The sequence below is a fragment of the Mus musculus genome, chromosome 7 (assembly GCF_000001635.26).
Source record: "Mus musculus strain C57BL/6J chromosome 7, GRCm38.p6 C57BL/6J".
In the NCBI taxonomy this organism is placed as follows: domain Eukaryota; kingdom Metazoa; phylum Chordata; class Mammalia; order Rodentia; family Muridae; genus Mus; species Mus musculus.
In genome coordinates this window covers 125,205,295-125,224,623 of record NC_000073.6, presented here as the reverse complement: position 1 = coordinate 125,224,623, position 19,329 = coordinate 125,205,295, and the positions used below count along the sequence as shown (strand labels likewise).

General features: G+C 45.1%; 1 long non-coding RNA gene across 2 annotated transcripts; it reads right to left on the bottom strand.

The window, feature by feature from the left end:
* Positions 1–7,705: 7,705 nt before the first annotated feature.
* Positions 7,706–14,209, bottom strand: Gm30501. 2 transcript variants are annotated; one of them, XR_378481.4, is made up of 5 exons: positions 13,220–14,209; positions 11,613–11,903; positions 10,273–10,480; positions 9,052–9,767; positions 7,706–8,679 (listed from the first exon to the last, which is right to left on the bottom strand). It is a non-coding gene; the product is annotated as a predicted gene, 30501 (long non-coding RNA). The 2 variants fall into 2 exon arrangements; XR_001778286.2 differs by lacking the exon at positions 7,706–8,679 and having other exon boundaries at positions 8,738–9,767; positions 13,220–14,203.
* Between the last annotated feature and the right edge of the window lie 5,120 nt (positions 14,210–19,329).

Genomic DNA, 19,329 nt, shown 5'->3' with positions numbered 1-19,329 from the left:
CTGATGCTCGCATCTATGATTCCAGATTTCTTTCCTAGGGTTTCTATCTCCAGTGTTGCCTCGCTTTGGGTTTTCTTTATTGTGTCTACTTCCCTTTTTAGGTCTAGTATGGTTTTGTTCATTTCTATCACCTGTTTGGATGTGTTTTCTTGTTTTTCTTTAAGGACTTGTAATCTTTAGCAGTGTTCTCCTGTATGTCTTTAAGTGAGTTATTAAAGTTCTTCTTGATGTCCTCTACCATTATCATGAGATATGCTTTTAACTCCGGGTATAGCTTTTCACATGTGTTGGGCTGCCCAGGACTGGGTGAGGTGGGAATGCTGTGTTCTGATGATGGTGAATGGCCTTGGTTTCTGTTAGTAAGATTCTTACATTTGCCTTTCACCATCTGGTAATCTCCGGAGTCAGTTGTTATAATTGTCTTTGGTTAGAGCTTGTTCCTCTCCAGACCTGGGAGACAAGCTCTCTCCTGAGTTTTAGTGGTCATAGCACTCTCTGCAGGCAAGGTCTCCTCTTGTAGGGAAGGTGCACAAATATCTGGCATTCAGGCCTGCCTCCTAGCAGAAGATGAAGGCCCAAAACAGGGTCTGTCCCAGAAGTTGTGTCACTTAGGCCTGTCCCAGAAATGGTTAGCTTCTGTAGCCCACACTCTCACCTGCACAGAGTAGTCTCAGAGGGATCTGGGAACCAAGATGGCTCCCCCAGGTGCTCTGACAAAGCCCTTCTGGGCGGAGCGGACACCTCTCCTCTGGCAGGGGAGGTGCCCAGATGTCTGGAGCCCGAAATGGGGTCTGCCTCAGAAGCTGTCCTCTAGGGACGTTGGGGGTGTCTGCCAACTCTGTGCCCAAGGTGACCAGGTGCTGGCGCTGACCGGAAGGGACTTTTGACCCTGTTCAGGCTGGATTTTCTGCTTCCCTAATGCTGTCTCAGGTCATGCGTGATTGGAATGGAAAAGAAGTTGTGTTCCACTCACCAGTGGTTCTAAGATTTCGTGGAGAGTCCTCTAGGAACCTTGGGGGTGTCTGCCGACTCTGCGCCCAAGGTGACCCGGTCCTGGCACCGACTGGAAGGGATTTGTGACCCTAGACATAGTCTTAACATAGGTGCATGTTTAAATGTTGGAACTGGCAGAGTCTTCCATAGTCCTTAAAACCACACACTTCTCAGGGAGGATCCTGCAAAGCACAGAGCAGTTTGCATCTGCTAAGCTCTGCTTTCTTTGTTTTCTTATCTTTTACTCTGTGTGAAAGTCTTAAAACCTTGTATGAGATTTGCAAATATTTTCTCTTCTTACTCAACTTTTTGAATCACGTATATCAAACTGTGTACTCATATATAATTCATATTTACATAAGACAAAATTCACCCATTCTGCCTAAATGGATTATTTTTATACATACACAGAACTGTGTGATATTCTCACAGTTCATGTTTTAGAACATTTGATAGGTCTGCACAGATACTTTGAACTTAGAACCTGAATGGTGAACCCTTAAGGCCAGCATTTGAGAGGATGAGGCAGGAGGATCATTAGTTTTAAGCGAACCTGGAATTCATAGTGAGACCTAGTTACATAAAACCAAAACCAGCCAACCCACAAACCAAAACCTTTCTCTCACTTGCAGCCACTGTCTTTTCTCACCCCATCCCTGCATAGTGGCTGCCTCTCCTCATCCCTCCTTGCACAGTCACTGACTCTCCTCACCCTATCCCTGCACAGTGGCTGCCTCTTCTCACCCTATCCCTGCACAGTGTCTGCCTCTCTCCACCCCATCCCTGCATAGTGGCTGCCTCTCCTCACCCTATCCCTGCACAGTCACTGCCTCTCTTCACCCCATCCCTACACAGTCACTGCCTCTCCTTACCCCACCCCTACACAGTAACTGCATCCCTGCACAGTCACTGTCTCTCCTCACCTTATCCCTGCACAGTGACTGCCTCTCTTCACCTCATTCCTGCACAGTCACTGCCTCTTTTTACCCCTAGCCCTAGACAGCCATTGCCTCTCCTTGCCTCTCACTGCCTCTGAACCAGTAGGCTACTTGTTGGCTGGGCAGGTTTTCTCTTTTCAGACTTTCGATGCAGATGGCGTCTCAGTGTGCGGCCAAGGCATCTGGGTCCTTCAAGATTGTGTTTTTGAAGTTAATTCATGTTTTTGTACTCCCATTCACACTTTTTAATTTCTGAATGGCCCTCACTTTTTACTGTTGGTCATTTTGGTCGTTTTAAGCCTTTGGCAACTATGAATAGTACTACTATGAACATATAGACACAGTTTTTTGTGCACTTTTATTTTTAAGACTTTTTAGTTTCATATTTTGTGTAAGTATATGGACATTTGTGCTCAGGGGCGTGCATCTGTGTGTCCATGCAGAGAGGCCACCCCCCAAGTGGTATCAGGTGGTGTCCCCTGCCACTTCCTAACTATTCTTTTGCAGTAGGGTCTCACTCTAAATCTGGGCCTCATCTTTCCTTGGCTCAGCCAGAAATCATCAAGCCCCAGCGATCCTCTTGTCCCTGCCTCCCTAGGAGCTGGAGAAACAGGAGTGCACAGGAGAAACAGGAGTGCACAGGAGAAACAGGAGTGCACAGGAGAAACAGGCGTGCACAGGAGAAACAGGAGTGCACAGGAGAAACAGGAGTGCACAGGAGAAACAGGAGTGCACAGGAGAAACAGGAGTGCACAGGAGAAACAGGCGTGCACAGGAGAAACAGGAGTGCACAGGAGAAACAGGAGTGCACAGGAGAAACAGGCGTGCACAGGCATCTGACTTGTTCTGCAGATGCTGGCATCTGAACTCTGATCTTCCTCATTGTGAAAGTTCTCTTAAACTCTCTACCATCTCCCCCTGGTATTGTCTTATTTTTCTTGAGGACAAATTTAGAATTGTGGGGGTCTTATATAAAGTTTGTGCATGAGTTCTGAGGACCTGCTATCCTAAAGCAGTTAAGTATCTTCTTTTTCCCATTACAGTGGCAAAGGGTTCCGATTCCTTCACATACTTACAGTTTACGATTTTTATTGTCTCTTTTATGGGTCATAGAAAGATGTCTCATGGGGATTTGAGCCTGACTTCTTTGTTAATAATGTTGACTGTATACTTAGTGGTTATATGTCTTTAGTAAAAATTTCCATTCAAGTATTTTTATTCTTTAAAATTTTGGTCATATTGTCTTCAAATACTTTTCATTGTGTCTTCCAAGGACTCCTGTGTCATGTTACTAGGAACCCGAGGTTGTCCAACAGACAACTGATTCTGTTCATTTTCTGATCTTTTGTGTTTGATCTGTGTGGTTTCAATGGCTTGTGTCTGCTCTGCACAGTTTACTCTTTATTAGAGGCATTTTAGTTTTTGGCTCTAGAAGTTGACTTTTTTTTTTTTCATGTTCGATGTCTCTAAGCAACAAATTCAGGTTTCTCTTGCTTCTGTCAACTGCTTTTACCAGTTGTGTTTATCCTGTGTCAAGTTCGATTAGTTGTTTTACCCATGGCTGTATTTTCTTGTGCATTTACATTATTGATAATTATTTAGAGTATGCCCAATTTAGTTATTGTTTTGTTTTTTTTTCTCCTTCCTCTCCACTTAATTGCTATAGCTTCTTTTGGACTAGTTCTTGGATGTGATTACATTATTTGACTCCTGTCTGCTATTTGAGATCTTACACTGAGGCTTTCTTAGGTGGACCAGAGCAGTGCTTAGTTGAGGACTAACATTACTATGGCACCAAAACCTTCCTATTCATGCCGAGTCCTGAGGCTTTGCCAGTGTAATGTCTGTGTGAAGTGGAAACTTAAAGGCTCTTTGGAAAGTCAGTTGGGTGGTGTTTTGCTGAAGCAAATATGTGAAGGAACATTTAGCTGAAGTGGATACAGGTGAAAGATTAAGGCAGACTGGTGAAGGAACGTTTCCCTGAAGCAAACACAGGAGAGAGGATGTTCTGCTAAAACAAGCATGTGAAAGAACATGTGATGAAAGAGTCTTTGCTAACAACATGCATGTATTAGTCTGCCTTACATTGCATAGTTGAGCTGCACTTGTTGAGCCTCCATAGAGAGAAACACACCAAAAAACTTCTGGTGGTATACTGTAGTTTCTTGCCACTTCCTTGGACTCAGGTTGATTGGCACAGTGATGTCAGCTGAGTCAGATGCATGTGCTGAACATGTGATGTTTGGAGGGCATAAACAGGACTGGATGGATAGTGATGGGGGCTGAGCTTGGCTTGCTCGTGGAGCTAGCTGTGCAATGTTTGTGGGTCTTGCATCTTCGCTGATCTTCACTTCCCCAAGAGAGGCACAGCTGAGAACTTCTCCTGGTATTCCTGCTGGTTCTTCCTGCTGACTGGAGCCAAAGCTGAGGCAGAGGCCTAGCTGTCTCTGCTAGGTAGTGCCACCACTGCTGATTTGTGTTTGCTACCCTGATTCTATCGAACTGGACTGCTGGTGAATCCGTGAAGTGTTTGCTAGTGGATCGATCTGCCACTGCTAACCTGTGAACTGAACTGAGCTGCCAATTTCCAGACAACACAGATGGGAGTTGCTCCAAAGAACCTTTCTAAACAGGCCCACTTCTCCATATCTTTTCTTTTCCATTACCTCTGGTGGGTGGTGGGCTAAAAGTGAGATTAAAGCATTTAAAAACCATCATTAAAAATAAATTTTGGGGTCCCCAGATATGAGCCACTCTCGCCAGAGCTGAGTCTCTTTCTAAGCCGGCACTCTGTAAGGACGAAGCCATGTTCAGCTTGAGCGCCAAGATTGTGAAGCCTAATGGTGAGAAGCCGAACGAGTTCCAGTCTGGCATCTCTCAGGTGCTGCTCAAGCTGGAGATGAACTCAGATCTCAAGGCGCAGCTGCGGGAACTCAACATCACTGTGGCTAAGGATATTGAAGTTGGTGGTGGTCGGAAATCTATCATGATTTTTGTACCAGTTCCTCATCTGAAATCTTTCCAGAAAATCCAAGTCTGGCTAGTTCATGAATTGGGGAAAAAGTTCAGTGGGAAGCATGTAGTCTTCACTGCTTAGAGGAGGATTCTGCCCAAGCCAAGCTGGAAAAGCCATACTAAAAATAGGCAAAAGTGCCCCAGAAGCCACACCCTGACAGCAGTGCAGGACACCATCCTCCAGGGGGGCGTGGTCTTCCCAAGTGAAGTCCTGAGTAAGAGGACTAAGTTTTGAAAAGATTATAATTGCATCTGTGTAGTTCCTCAGTGTTGCACCCTGTAATTCTTCAAGGTCTCTCTTTGCTCAGCTGCTGGAAGTCTCCCCAAATTCCAAAAGCTGGTCAGTAATTGATCTGAGATTTACCTGTGGGCTATCTCTGGCAGTCACTTTCCCACTGGGGTCCCCGCTGTAACTCTTGTCCTTGCTGGGACTCTCAACTCCACCTCCTTGCTCCACTCTATCTAGGATCCACCTTGCTGTGCATCTACATATACAAGGTTCCTGGGAATATCCGGATGGACTGACTCTTTCAGTCTCTTGGAGACCATTGCTCTCTTTTTCTGATATTCAGGATTCTAAAAGCCACTGGCACATAATTTTAAAATGATTTTCCAGTGTTAAAGCCAAGAAGGCAAATTTTATTTCTGTGTCTCTGTTCTTGTCAGAAAAGAGAGAACTGTGATTTACATCAAGCTGTAGAGAGCATGAACAGAGCCCCCCACAAGCGCTGCCCTGTGCATGTGATGATGGATCAGAAGCAAAGCCTGTACCCCAAGCACCTGGAATGACCGTGAAGAAAAATTCTACAGAACACACAGCTGTATTAATAACAGATTCAGGAGTTGAGCAAGTTACTAGATCAATGATCAATATAAAGGAAAAAGCCAATTGTACCCTTACACACCAGCGAGAGACAATTAAAAAGAGTAATTACAAAGACTTAATGTACCATCACAATAAAAGTTATGAAACAATCAGTTATATATCTAGCAGGAGACTTACAGGGACCTCCTGAAAAAAAAGGAAGCATCCCACTGAGAAACCAAGAGACCTAAAGGGATGGGAAAGTCACGTGTGTGGTAGGAAAATCATCGTGAAGATGGCCCTCTTCATGGGCTTCTAAAATTACTGTACACAATGACAATATTATCACTATTTTTGTTGAATGTCATGAAAGGTCTGTTATAGTCTCCTGGGAAATAAAGGTCCAAGAAGATTTAAGGTAATTTTGAGAGAGAGAGAGAGAGAGAGAGAGAGAGAGAACCAGCATGGCTGGTTTAGGGATCAGGATTACTTATCGACAGTGTCATTCAGAAAAGGGCTAGAAGGAAAACAAAGTATGGGGGTAACCTGCTCGCTCCAAGACTAAGACAATGGGAAATGGCTGGGATTGTGAGTAGTTAGTTCTTAGAAAAGGCTGCTTTGGAGCTCAGTCTTAGAAGAGGCAGCAACTGGGCAAGGCCCCGGGGGTCTGCTTAAGGGCTGGCATTTCTCAAGGAGACAGAATAAGGATGGCTTGGCCAGTGCTTGGAAAGTTGCCATGTGTTGAGCCATTGCTCCTGGGAAGGGGCAACGCGCAGCTGGCAGACAGGAGTGAGAGGACTTGCTTTGTCTTTAGCCTCTTAGGGTCTTTCTAGAGCCACCAACTGAAAAGCAGAAGTGATGCTCGCTGTGTTGCAGAGTCCAGCGAAGTACATTTTCTGTTGAGACACAGTAGCTCAATGTCTGGGAATGTCACTCATAAACTGTGTGACTGGCATTGGAATGGACAGATTTGAGCATCAGACCTTGTCCTCCTAGCCCAGCCCTTCCTGGAGGGGGGACCTGGGTTTGAAGTGAGAGAATTTTTACTGTGGAGAGGTCATGGCTATCCACCAGAAAGATTAAAGCCATATGCTTTATGCCTCCTGAGAAAATATATTCCAGATAGAGTCAGATTACACATATGGAGAATTGAGGATGTCAGTCACTCTTTTAGAAGAAAAGGCCTAAAGAATCTATTTTTTAAAAATGAGATCGCGATGGGGGATGGGATGCTAACTATAACTAAACAAACTAAAGCCACTAAGGAGAATGCAGATGTGCATCAATCACCATATCAAATTAAAACTGCTTTATGATAAGACACATATCTAGGGAACAGGATGTCTGAGGGAGCAGGACACTTGCAGACCATGTAATTAGTAAGGGATTCATACCTAGGCTGCATTAAGAATTCTCACAAAATCATTAAGAAACAAAGAATCCAATAATGACAAAGTTCATAAAGTAAGTAATTAAAAGAAAACCTAATATCCAACAGACTATAGCAATATCCTCAGTGCCACTGGGGGCTCCATCCAGAGCACAACAGCAAAATACTGAGTTGTCCTTCTGAGGCTGACAGGATCATGAAATCGTCTATTGCACATGCTGGTGAGGAGATGGGGAGATGGGGACCATTCTTCTGCTGTGAAGATTGAGGGCTAAACCACTTTGGATGGCAATTTGGCGTTACCGTGTGACGTTCAACATGCCCATACTGTTTGGCTTCCCATTTCATTTATGGATGTTTGTGCTAAAGGAACTCCCTTATGGGCCCAAGGAGACCTATACAAGAATGCTTATTGTTGTGGCTTGTAATCATAAGGATGGAAAAAAAAACAACCAATGTTTGCTTACTTGGGAAATGGTTAATTGTGGTTTATTTGCAACAGGATCTAATGTTGTAGTTTAAAAGACTGAATGAGATCCAGATGAGTTGCAGATAAATGTAAAAATGTTCCTTTATTTCATCTCTCCCTCTCAGAGAGGGGGGGTGGGGTAGGGAAGGAGAGATGGGGGGTAGTAGAGAGAGTGTGCTAGCAAGTGGTGCTGCAGCTATATGTCTACTGGCACATGAGGAGGTCCAAGGACAACTCCACCTGCCAGTCCTCATCTTTCAGTTTGTTGGAAATAGAGTCTACTAGAATAAAGTGGTAGGGGAACCTTGGCAGATTGGGCAAAGAGATCACACCAAGCAATAGATCTAGTATAAGAGGTTTGTTTGGAGAGGGAGAAAGAGCAAAAGGCTTTCCCAGAGTGGGGGCAGAGAGAGATAGAGACAGACAGGCAGGCCAGCAGGCAGGTAGGCAGACAGACAGAGAAAACAAACAAGCCAGAGAGAGTGATCTTGGGTAGCAGCAACTCACAGGGACAGTGGAAATGCACCAGGCAGTGGGAACGATGTCATCTGCTGGCACCACGTCACTTAAAGGCAGGTTGGTGGAGCACCTAATTTGCAACAGGGTCTTTGCTTTGTTACCAATGCCAGGTGAGTTGACTTAGAGCTTTTGAGGCTTCTCCTATGTATCTCCTGTTTCCCTGTAGGAACACTGGAATTAAGGATATATGCACCATCATGTCCAAATTTATGTAGGTGCTGGGGATTTAAACTCCTGAGTTCATGCTTGTATTATAAGCACTTTAAACACTGAGCCATCTCCTTAGCCAGTTTTAAAGGAAGACAGATGTGACAAAGTCCCATGGTGCGTGGCAGAAGCTGAAGACTCAAGGAGGGGACTGGAGCTGGGCTCACAGGAGTAGGGAGCTCCATGCTTCATGGCAGACTCTGCAGAGCCAGGGAGCAAGCAGAAGCTGACTCAGGAGAATCCACACAGGCATAGGAGATCCTCAACACATGGTGGAGCTGTGGGGTCAGGGAGGAGGCTAGAGCTCACTCCGGATAGAGCCTATGGCCCTGAATACAGGTCCCTAAAGGACAATGGCATGTTGTCAGTACATAGACCCCCTAAACAGATTAGTTGCCCCTTTCTTTCACAAATTCGCACATTTCTTATTTACTTTATTTTTTTAATCTTTGTTTTCAAGAATTCCATGCGTGAATACTATATTTACATCATTTCTGCTCCCCTCCCCCTCTGTTTAGCTTCTCCCATGGTGGCTACGTTTCCCTCTCAAGCTCATGACATCTTCCTTATGAATTACTATGGTTGTACTTGCTGAATCAATTTAACATTGCACATATGTATTGCATATATATTTAATATTGTACACACACACACACACACACACACACACACACACACGCACAGTTTCGGGACTGACCACTTGAGATTGGATTACCTTACAGGGGCTTGTCCCTGGTGAAGATGGATTCTCTTCTCTTAGCAACCATTAAGAGTTCTTCACCTGGGGTAGGGCATTGTGAGAACTCCTTCATCTACATTGGTGTGCTAACATATTGTCATATGCTGTTCTTATTTAGATGACCATGTTGTTAAGAGTCATGGGTGCAGCTTCCTAACATATAGCAGAAGTCCTGGTCCTCTGGTTCTCTGGTTCTCTGGTTCTCTGGTCCACCGGGACAGGGATTGTGTTGTAGATGCATCAGGTGGAGCTGCCGCCCACCCCAGGTCAGTAACTCCCTGCATTTTTCCCAGTTATGAATTTTTTTGATGGTTTCTATCTCTTCTAAAAAGAAGCTTCTTAAATGAGGGGGTCCTGTGAGGGTGTTTCTGTCATTCAGTTGAGGACACCTCATTGTGTCTCCAGAATTGAACTCGAGGTCCAGGGATGGGCAGTTTGAGCCACAAGATTGGTGGAAGCTTCAAGGCTGAGCACAGGCTCCAAACTATTAATGAACAGAGCTTGAGGCTCATGCAGGAGCTAAAGTGAAAGAAGAATTTCCTCTCTATTGCTGTTTTGGAGCCAGCAGAGCATTAATTAGTAATTTTTCTTTACATCTTGTCATCTAGCATGCAGAGACTGCATAAGAGGAAACAGCGCCAGCATCAGGCAGGTGGATTCCAATTCTGTTGAACATCCTGGGCTCAGCCCTTCTGAAATACACAAGGACCTTCTATCAGAAGAGCCAGCTCCGCCTTCTTCTCCTTCCTTCTTTTGTGTTGGTTTTGTTAGTCTGATTTGGACATTTTGGTTTAGGTCTAAACTTAAAGCTAAAAGAATTAAAAATCCTTTCTGCTTCAAGATTTGTGTCATTAACTTTTAAATGACAGGTAGAACATGAAACACCCCTACAACCTGTTCCATTGTTTCCTTAATAAACATCATCACTTGAGGGATTCCCATAGAGCAGTGTGCTGGCCTCTTTAAACCCAGTTCTGAGAAACTGCTGTAAGCCCATCTGCCCTGGGGGTCAGCTCCCAACTCTCCTGCTGTGACGTGAGTCACTGGCAAGCAAAAGGCAGAGAGAGAGAGAGAGAGAGAGAGAGAGAGGGAGAGAGAGAGAGAGAGAGAGAGAGAGAGAGAGAGAGAGAGAGAGAGAGAATATACTGTGATTGTGTGGCATCTGAAAGACAAGTGAGTGATGCTCTTGCCATTAACCTGCAGCGTGAGTGAACATCTGGACTGTCATCTGCAGCTGCAGTGGGGCGATCTGATGGATTGCTGGGTCCCAGGCATTCATCTCGGTGCTGCAGCAGCTGGACACGCAGGTGGAGAGGGACCTGCGCATGCACCTGCTGCAAATGCTTTCAGGTGCTGATTCCCACAGTCTTCAGGCCAGCTTTGTTCCACACATGACTCATCCTGACTGGAAAGAAGCAGCTTATCAACCAGTGGTCGGTGGTAACCAGATCAGAGTCCTGAAGATCTTCAACATCAGCCTTATGAAGCAGAGTGGTGGAGATCATGGGCTTCCAGTCAGAGATGGGCCCCCATAATACAGTTTCTAGCCCCCAATAAACAAGGTGATACCATCTAGTCTTCCTCTCTTCATATAGAAAGTTGGACCAACAATAATGCCTGTTTCCCTGAGCTGTGCTGAGGGCATATAGCAAGCCATGTGGGTGGGTGGGGCACTTGAAACATGGCCTTCTGTGCTCTCGATGCTGAGAAAGTTGACTTCAGTCATGATGATACATGCTTCCCTTTCTTTGTGTGACTGCTTTTTTGTGGGGAGGAGAGGAAGTGTTGTATTTTATATCACAGAATAATGCTGTGGGAGGGAGTGCCTTGCGAGGGCCAGCCAAGGTTTCCCCCTGAACAATCAAGCCACATGGCTGGCCTAGTAGAAAAGGAAGTTTATTGGGGGAAGGGAAAAGAACCTGGAAAAGGGGGAGAAGTTGAAGAAAGAGGGACAGAGAAGGACAGGAAAAGAGAGGAGAGAGAGGGAGAGTGAGAGAGGGAGAGAGAGAGAGAGAGAGAGAGAGAGAGAGAGAGAGAGAAGAGAGAGAGAAAGAGAGAGGAGAGAGAGAAGAGAGAGAGAAAGAGAGAGAGAAAGAGACCAGCCGGGAACATGCTGGGACAAAGAGAGAAGAAGAGAATGAAGAAGTGGAAAGAGAGAAGGGGAGATAAAGAGAGAGAGCCCGGTGCAATCAATCCTCTTACAAGCACCTGGTGGCAAGTGATAAGGTAAGCTGTTGCTAGGTCACTGTTGCTAGGTTCCTGGGAGGAGCCTAGTGGAATTGTCTGTGAGCCAATAGGAAGTCCTGAGTGAGTGTGCATTGTTGACATAGGCACAGCCTCATCAAGCATCCCAGAGCTTCAGACCCATGGGAATTGGCAAAGCCTTTGACTGGTCTGTGTGTGAATCCTGAGAGCGAAAGAATCACCTGCAACCTCTTCCTCCCCAGATGACCTCAGCCTGAGACTGCTCCCATACAGAGATGGCCTACCTGACTAGCTAACCTGCTCCCTGGTTCAGCGGTGTACAATAAACCCACCTCTTTCATTCCCCGTGGAAAATAAAGCTGCCGAGTCCCTGGTTGTGGTTGGTGATGTGTTTCCATCCAGCGTTGTGTCCCTGGATCTGTCCTGTTTTCTTTCTTCATCCAAGTCAGGTTTCCAGGACCAAGTCATGTGGGGCATGACACCCTGTATTCACTTTGTCACAAGGATGAGGAATAGGAGCGAAAGGAAGAACAAGTCAATTTATCCCTGGAAGTAGTCAGGAGGACTGGGATGGTGGGATCCTGAGACAATGTCTTCCCAATTGAAGGTGAGGGAGTCAGGGTCTGTGGGAAAGACAAAGTGTGACTGCAAAGCAGGGCCGGAGGAGACCATCAGGATAAACATATGAAAGCGTCAGGCAGGTGGCCCAGGCTGAGAAGGACAAAACCAAGTTCAATGCTCTCTTTCACAGGTGCACCCTAACTTTTCATGTTTGAATGTACAAGGGACTGTAAGAGAGAGAATGTGTGGACTATGAAGCTAGCTAGCTAGAGGACTATCAGAGGGAGATCTGAGAGAGTGGGGGGGGGGGAGGTGGAACAAAAGTCTTAGGGACAGGAAAGCAGAAAGGATGCTTGAAGGGCAGGGCAAGGAGGTGCAGGGGAGGGCAGGGCCGTGGCAGAAGGGGAAGAGAAGCAATCACAACAGTTTGTTTGAAAAAAAAAAACAACAAAACCCAATTTTTATATGTTAATAAAAACAAAAATTAAAAAAAAAAAAGAGGTCAATTGACAGGAAGACTGAAAAGTCTTCCCTAATGGGGATACTTGGAATAAAAAAAAGAACCTTCTGGAAAAGATCCCAAGATCTCATAATGTGGGAGAGGGAAGATGCTGTATAAATGACCTTCACTGGGTCCTTGCTCTGGCCTGGGGCCTCTGAGTCTCAGACCTGTTCCAGCCCTCCACACCATATCCATTCTTAGGAATATTTCTCTCCTTTAGTAAACTGCTTCGGTTCTTGTAACTATCAATGTCCCTGGTCCAGTTCTTTGTTCTGTGACACAAAAACCTGGAAAGCTCAGAACGTGCCTGCCCTCTGGACTCAGATCTACACCTATAACTAAGGGATTCTCGTCTGCTTCAGCTGTATCCATGACAGGTGCATTCAATCTGCCGCAAGCTGGGCCAGCCAATGGGACTTCAACAATAGAGGACCCTCTTCCAGGACCCCCCTGGGTCCTATACTGCTGCTGACTGTTCTGTTGGTACCATTAGTCATTGTCACAGGCAGACAAAAGAGCCCAGCCTCCAGAGGCTGTGTGAACATTCTAGGACTCCATCTGCTACTTAGTGTGGCTAGCCACTTCTAGTGTATGCTGGAGAGGTGGATGGGAGGCTCTCGGGTCGGGGTGGCAGAATGGGTGGTCCTGCTTATACAGTAGATTCAGGTCTCTCTTTGCAAACTATATTATGCTTGGTTTTAATGTCAACGTGCCTGAGTAGGGAGCCTTGCCTGAAGGGTTGTCCTGATGACCTTGATTGATGTGGAGGGGGTGGGGCGGGCAGCAGCATCTGGTAGGAGCCAGATAAAAAGGCTGTGTGTGAAGGAAGGTCAGCTCTTCCTTTGGTTGGCCTCTTTGGCTGTTGACTGGATTTACCTGGTTGTTACTGAAAAGGCTGAGGTCCTGGTAGCCAGATGAGGAGCTTGTCAGGCTACCATGCAAGAGAGCCTTGGAGTAGTAGGTACCACATCTTGCTTCTGGCTGCTTAGTTAAGACCCTGAAAATGGATTTGGAGAGGTAACTATCTTTCTCTCTTCTCCTGATGTGGCCACACATCTGCTTTTCCCCATCCATTTGGCTATTTTAATTGGCTTGTTGAGGATGGGTAGCCTTGCCAGGATTTCGAGGGCACAAGCTGTTACCCTCTGTCCAGTCATGGTAGTGGGACTGGAGGAGGGCATTTGGCCATGGTATTAGTGTCTGCCTCATTTGGTTGCCCCTGTCAAATTGTTGGGTCCCTCTCTCTTGCTCTCAATCCATCTGGATCACTACTTTCTCTCCTTGTACAGTATTTTATCTTTTATTTTGTTTACATGTCTTCATGCCTTCCCCATGCAGGGCCCTCTCTATGAGTCCATCTCAGGGTCCCCTCCACAGCCTGCACGTAGACCACTTCTCTGCTAGACTCTTACTTATTGCTTACATTCTGGGGTCCTGATATATTTGGAGACTCAGGTTCCAAGATGGGAGACTCTTTTATAGAGTTCCCCACTCTATCTCAGGATTCATCTCCTCCAAGTACATCTCTATGCTGTACTTGGCCTTGGGAGAAGGGCATAGGCACACAGCCCCTTCTTGTTGATTCAACAAAGCAAATTTTCTTGCCTTTTTAATTTCCTCCTGCAGCCTTATCTGTGGGAATGTATCTTCATGTGCTCCAAAGCAGGAATTCTGAGAAGTGCTTACCTCATTCTTCATCTAGAGTACCAGAATGCCTTTGAGTTTTGGGGTTCAGAAATGAGATACCCTCTCTCTGAGTCAACCTGATGACCACCCAGTCTCTTTGTGAATATTTATGGGAATAAAAAAGGAAAGAAGAAACATTAATTAACATATCAAAGCCCCCACCCCCCACCCCCTGCTCCACCACACTCCACAGGGCATCTGGCAAAGGCCAAGCACTTCACACAGGGAAAACCCTTACTGTTGAAGTCCCAGACATATTTTTTTTTAAAACATACACTTCTGTATCTCAGCTTGGTTTCCTGGGAGAAGAGAGGGGGAGGATTTGCCTCAAGTGATGTAATAGTTTGGTCCTTTCCACTCTACACCTTGAGTCATCTCCTGTTCCCTACTTGTCTGATAATCACGTTTTTGAAGCATGACTGTGGCAGAGACATCACTGAATCTAGAGGTGGGAGGTCCAGGCTCAAGGTGTGTGTTAATAATCAAGTGTTATAGCAAGTGTTATACATCATACATGGTCTCTGGACCTCGTGATTTTCACATTGAAAAGGAGAGTTATTCAGCAGGAGATGCACAGCAATTACTCTCTAGGGTCATAAGATTTGGCAAGCAGTACTGCAAAATGTGTGGAAGCACCATTGTGGTAAAGTACTGTCCTTTAAGCTGAGCTGCCACCATCTTCAGGTGTTCTGATGGGACTGCTGGGAAAAAGTCACCACAGCTGGGCCTGTTGACTATCTTCCCTCCTAGAAGGTAGAATGGAGCCATGAAACCATCCCTCCCAACCAGCTGTATGCAATTCTGCCCTAAGGGGCACATGCTTGTATGGGAGAAGGTCTGGGTTATACATGGGGAAGGAAGAAGGATACAGGTCGAAGCTACGCAACCATGGAGAAGCTACCATCCCTGCTCAGTGGAAACCTTTCAGGGTTGTTACTTTAGAGTCAGCTATACTACTATTTCTAATCCCTCATTCATTGCTCTGTAAGGAAGGCTAATAAGTTTGTTAAGCAGGGGTGATCTTTGGTGGAATCATGCTTTGGTTTGTCATGAGGACACCAGGAGGAGGGGTAGATATTGCTCTCTGCCAGGGAAAGAATTTTAGTAACAACAGTGTATTGACAAATTCTGAGAAGGCATGTGTTAAGATGTTGCCTGAATTGGGGGGAGTCCTTTTGAGGTCACCAAAAGATACCATGTAATTCAGAGCCCCTCTTGGGTTCTCAATGTCAAAAAATGAAAAAGAACGTGTACCTTTCTGGCTAAGGCCTCAGGAAGGTGAATGGACCAAGCTAATCCCCATGCTGGTTCACAGAGACTGTGCTGGGGCAGGGGCGGTGTGATTCTAACAGGGAAAAGGGACATTAATTCATCAAAAGGAAAATTAATCCACTATTACTTTAGCAAGGGAAGCCCAAGGCCAAGACCTTTTGATTACTGGAGAGGTGTCTCAGGCTATCTAGGATTTTTGTGACTCAAAGAATGGAGCAAAAGTCATGTTACTGGTGAATCAATTTCCATTTGCATGGTCTTAGTTTCATTGATAAAAAAAAAATTAAAAAATGGTCTCAGAAGGAAGCTCTATGACCATTTTATTAGTGTTTGAGAGAAAAGCCAAAAGCCAAGCAAGCTGTAAATGCCAGAGGCTGCCAGGAGGAGGGAGGTGGCAAAGAGAAAAAGAGAAAGTTATTCCACTTGAATTAGAGTCAACAACGGAGGTCTGCAGGCAACTGTAATGTGGGATCTGGGTTCTTTAGAGAAAGTGGAAAGCCCCTGGTACCAAGGCAAGCATGCAAAATAATTTGTTCAGTATCCAAAGAAAAGAGAGAAACGAGAAGAGAAAAAGCAGTGTTTTTGTGTTAGAACTCAGAAAAGTGGGAAGGCTTAGCATGAAGGTCTGTGATCAACTGCCTCAAAGGATGTAGGTGCTCCTGGAAAGGATAAGCACATTATCTCATTAAGGGAGTAATTAGTCCTCCTATCTCCATAGCATGTGTTGGGCATACTAACAATCACAAAAAGTAATTTGCCTATGTTCCAAAATCTGGTTCCTTGGAGATTCCCCATCCTCCACCTCCTATCCTGCCTCCAAAGACTCTGTGCCAATGCCCCACCATCACTAACGGCCATTGTGATGCTTCCATGATTTGTCATATTTCCCCTGTGTGAATGCACCATATCCCGTATAAAACCTGCCATCGTGGCCTGGCCTGTCAATGTCTCCATCCCTGCTTAAAAGCAGCCAATTTGTGTCCCCCCCCTCAATAAATCTCTTGTGTGGGGTTTGTTGTGTGGTGTGATTTTTGTGGTATTCCTCCCCCCACAATTACCCAGATACTCCTTTGCCATTGATATTCTTGTTCTTCCTATGGGGTTGCAAACCCCTTCAGCTCCTTCAGTCCTTTCTCTAACTCCTCCATTGGGGACCCTGTGCTCAGTCTAATGGTTGGCTGTGAGCATCTACGCTGTATTTGTCAGGTCTGGTAGAGTTGTTTTGAAGCATAATGCAAATATCTGTGTTTTCCAATGGTGAAAGGGTTATTTGACCCCCGGAGGGTTGGTAACCCACAGGTTGCTTACTGATGATGTATTAGTATGTGAGCTGAAGTGAGACGAGCCTTTTCAAGACCCAAACAAGCCCCCATGTTTGTGTATCCAGCTCTACTGATTGTGATTAGTGTATGTAGGTGAGTATAGTAAGATTGGAAGTTGAGAACCCAACAGAAAGGAGCCACATCAGTAAAGGAACCTGGTTCCTGGACACTCAAGGAAGATTGATGGGCAGCCAGATACACTTTGGTGGGCTGATCAAGCCACTGAAGCACCACATCACTGAAGGTTAAGGGATTGCTTGTTAGATTAATTTCCTTATTAAAAATGCACCTTACTGTACAGGATATAGCAGCAATTCTCTGTATCCTCAGCAGCCTATTCGACCACTGTCTCCTGAAGATCTTTCCATGTGGCTTTCAAAACAGTCATCATATTACCTTGTAGGAGGTGCTTCTGACACTCTGATAGAGAATGAATGCTAAGGTTCCTTTTCCCCGACTGGTTCTTGATCGATCAATAAGGATGCTAGTGGCTAATGACTGGGTGGCAGGAGAGGCAAGACTTCCAGTTTCACACAGGCCAGCCGGCAGATGCAGAAGGACAAATGATATTTGCTATGCTTCAGAGAGAGAAAGCCACCAGCCATGTGAGATCTTGGGTAGAGTTCTACCTAAGCTGAGGGGAGATTTAGGGGTGTTGAGCTAGGACTAAAGGTAACTGAGCAACTATGTTGAGGTGTTGGGCTAGGAGTGAAGGTAAGGGCATGTTAACCATGGGAGGCTTAGAAGGATCTGGCCATTGAGCTACAAAGTGTATTAAAAGTAAGTTAATGTGTGTGTGTGTGTGTGTGTGTGTGTGTTTCATCTGCATTTGCTCCTGGGCAGGTGTGCACATGCGATCAACAGGGAATATGGAACAGGCTGTGGCTGGTAGAGTGGTCTTCCTGGATCTTAAAGTGGGATAGTAGAAACTACATGCTACATTACCTAGAGATGCTATAGCTGCCTTCATGTTCATCTATTTTTAACATGTGCTATGAACAAGTCCAGAATAGAGTGTATACAACCAGAGATACTCAGGTTAAGACAGCAGTATAGGTGACAAGGAGATCCATCCACCTACAGTGTCCCCATGGCATGTCCTCTCTTATGCCAATCCCATGCCCCATCCCCATTCATCAGTGACTCATTCATCTCTAGGTTGTGATTCCTCGGCCTGGGTACTTGTCTTGTGTTCTCCTTCAAGAAGTGCCCTAATCCACACTTAAAGAGGATGTTGGGCATAGTGGCACATACCTTCAATACAAGCCTGCTCTACACAGTGAGTTCCAGGACAGCCAGAGTTACATAATGAGGCCCTGTTTCTAAACAAAACAAAACAACAAAACAAAACAAAACAAAACGGGGGGGGAGTCATCTTTCGCCCTGATTTTCTTCGATGCTTGGCCTTTTCTTCATCATCTTCTCTTTGGTCGGAGGTTGTTTGATCACACTCTTCAGTGAAGACACTGTGCTGTAACTATCTGGTTTTGTACACGCTTCTTTCCCTAGACAAAGAGCTCAGAGGCCAAGAATATTAGTATTCACATAGCAGACATTCTGCAAATATTGAATGATTCAGTGATAGGAGGGTTAGAGAACAGAGGCTGTATGTCTGAATGCAACCCAGCCAGAATACAAGCCTTTGGATGGTGACAGCTGCAAGGTGACAGGGAGACTATTTGGTATGTTCCCACTGTCTAAGAAAACATAGTGTGGGAGGAGAAGAGAATTTATTCCAGGTGGTCCCAGCTAGGACCAGTATAGGGAGCCTAATGTTAGTTTAGTTAGACATATCAATTTCTCCTGTTCACTAAAACACACACACACAAAAGAAATAACACATATTTCAAAGATTAGAGAGAGTCAGAAAATGTAACACTCAGCTACATACTTTCTATAAAGATGCAGCAGATGCAGGTATTCTATCATATTTACTCCAAGCTTTGGCTTAGTTGCAGTGTTTTACTAGTGACAAAATACCCAAGATAAGTAGTTTGAAAAGGAAAAAGTTCATTTGTACTCATCTCTAGTCTATGGTCGGCTGGCTCCATTGGTTTGGGACTCACGGTAAGGTAGAACATCATGGCAGGAGGCACATGTTGCATCAGAGCTGTAGAAAGCAGGGTGTCCAAGGGACTTGGAACAAAATATACTCTCAAGGCACATCCTTAGTGACAACTCCATCGAACTACACCTCCATGTCCTCCTATAACAGGACTTCACCAATAGATTGATACACTAATGAAATTAGCACCACCTGAGCTTCTTGCCTCTCTGTAGCACCTGGAGTCTGGACCAAACTCCCAGCATGTGAGCCTGTAGGAGATGCTGCCTACCCAAACCGTATAGCCGTTTTTGTTAAGAAATTATCTATTTTAGGTAGCACTGATGACTTTCCTGTGCCTCTTTGTTCACTCTCAACTCTCTTAGGGTGGGCGACCTTCCCTTGCATGATATGCACATTCATTATAACAACCATGGCATTAAAAACATGTATATGTATGTATATGCATGCACATATACACATACATACATACATACATACATACATACATACCTATAGTTATGGGTTCCACAGGATGTTTTGCTGAGTGAGACTCACATGTATGATGCTGTCTACATAGTTTTATTGCCTAAAGATTTTGTAGATACATTAGTTTGTGCAAGTACACTCTATAGTAAATGGTACAATGGAAAAAATTGCCT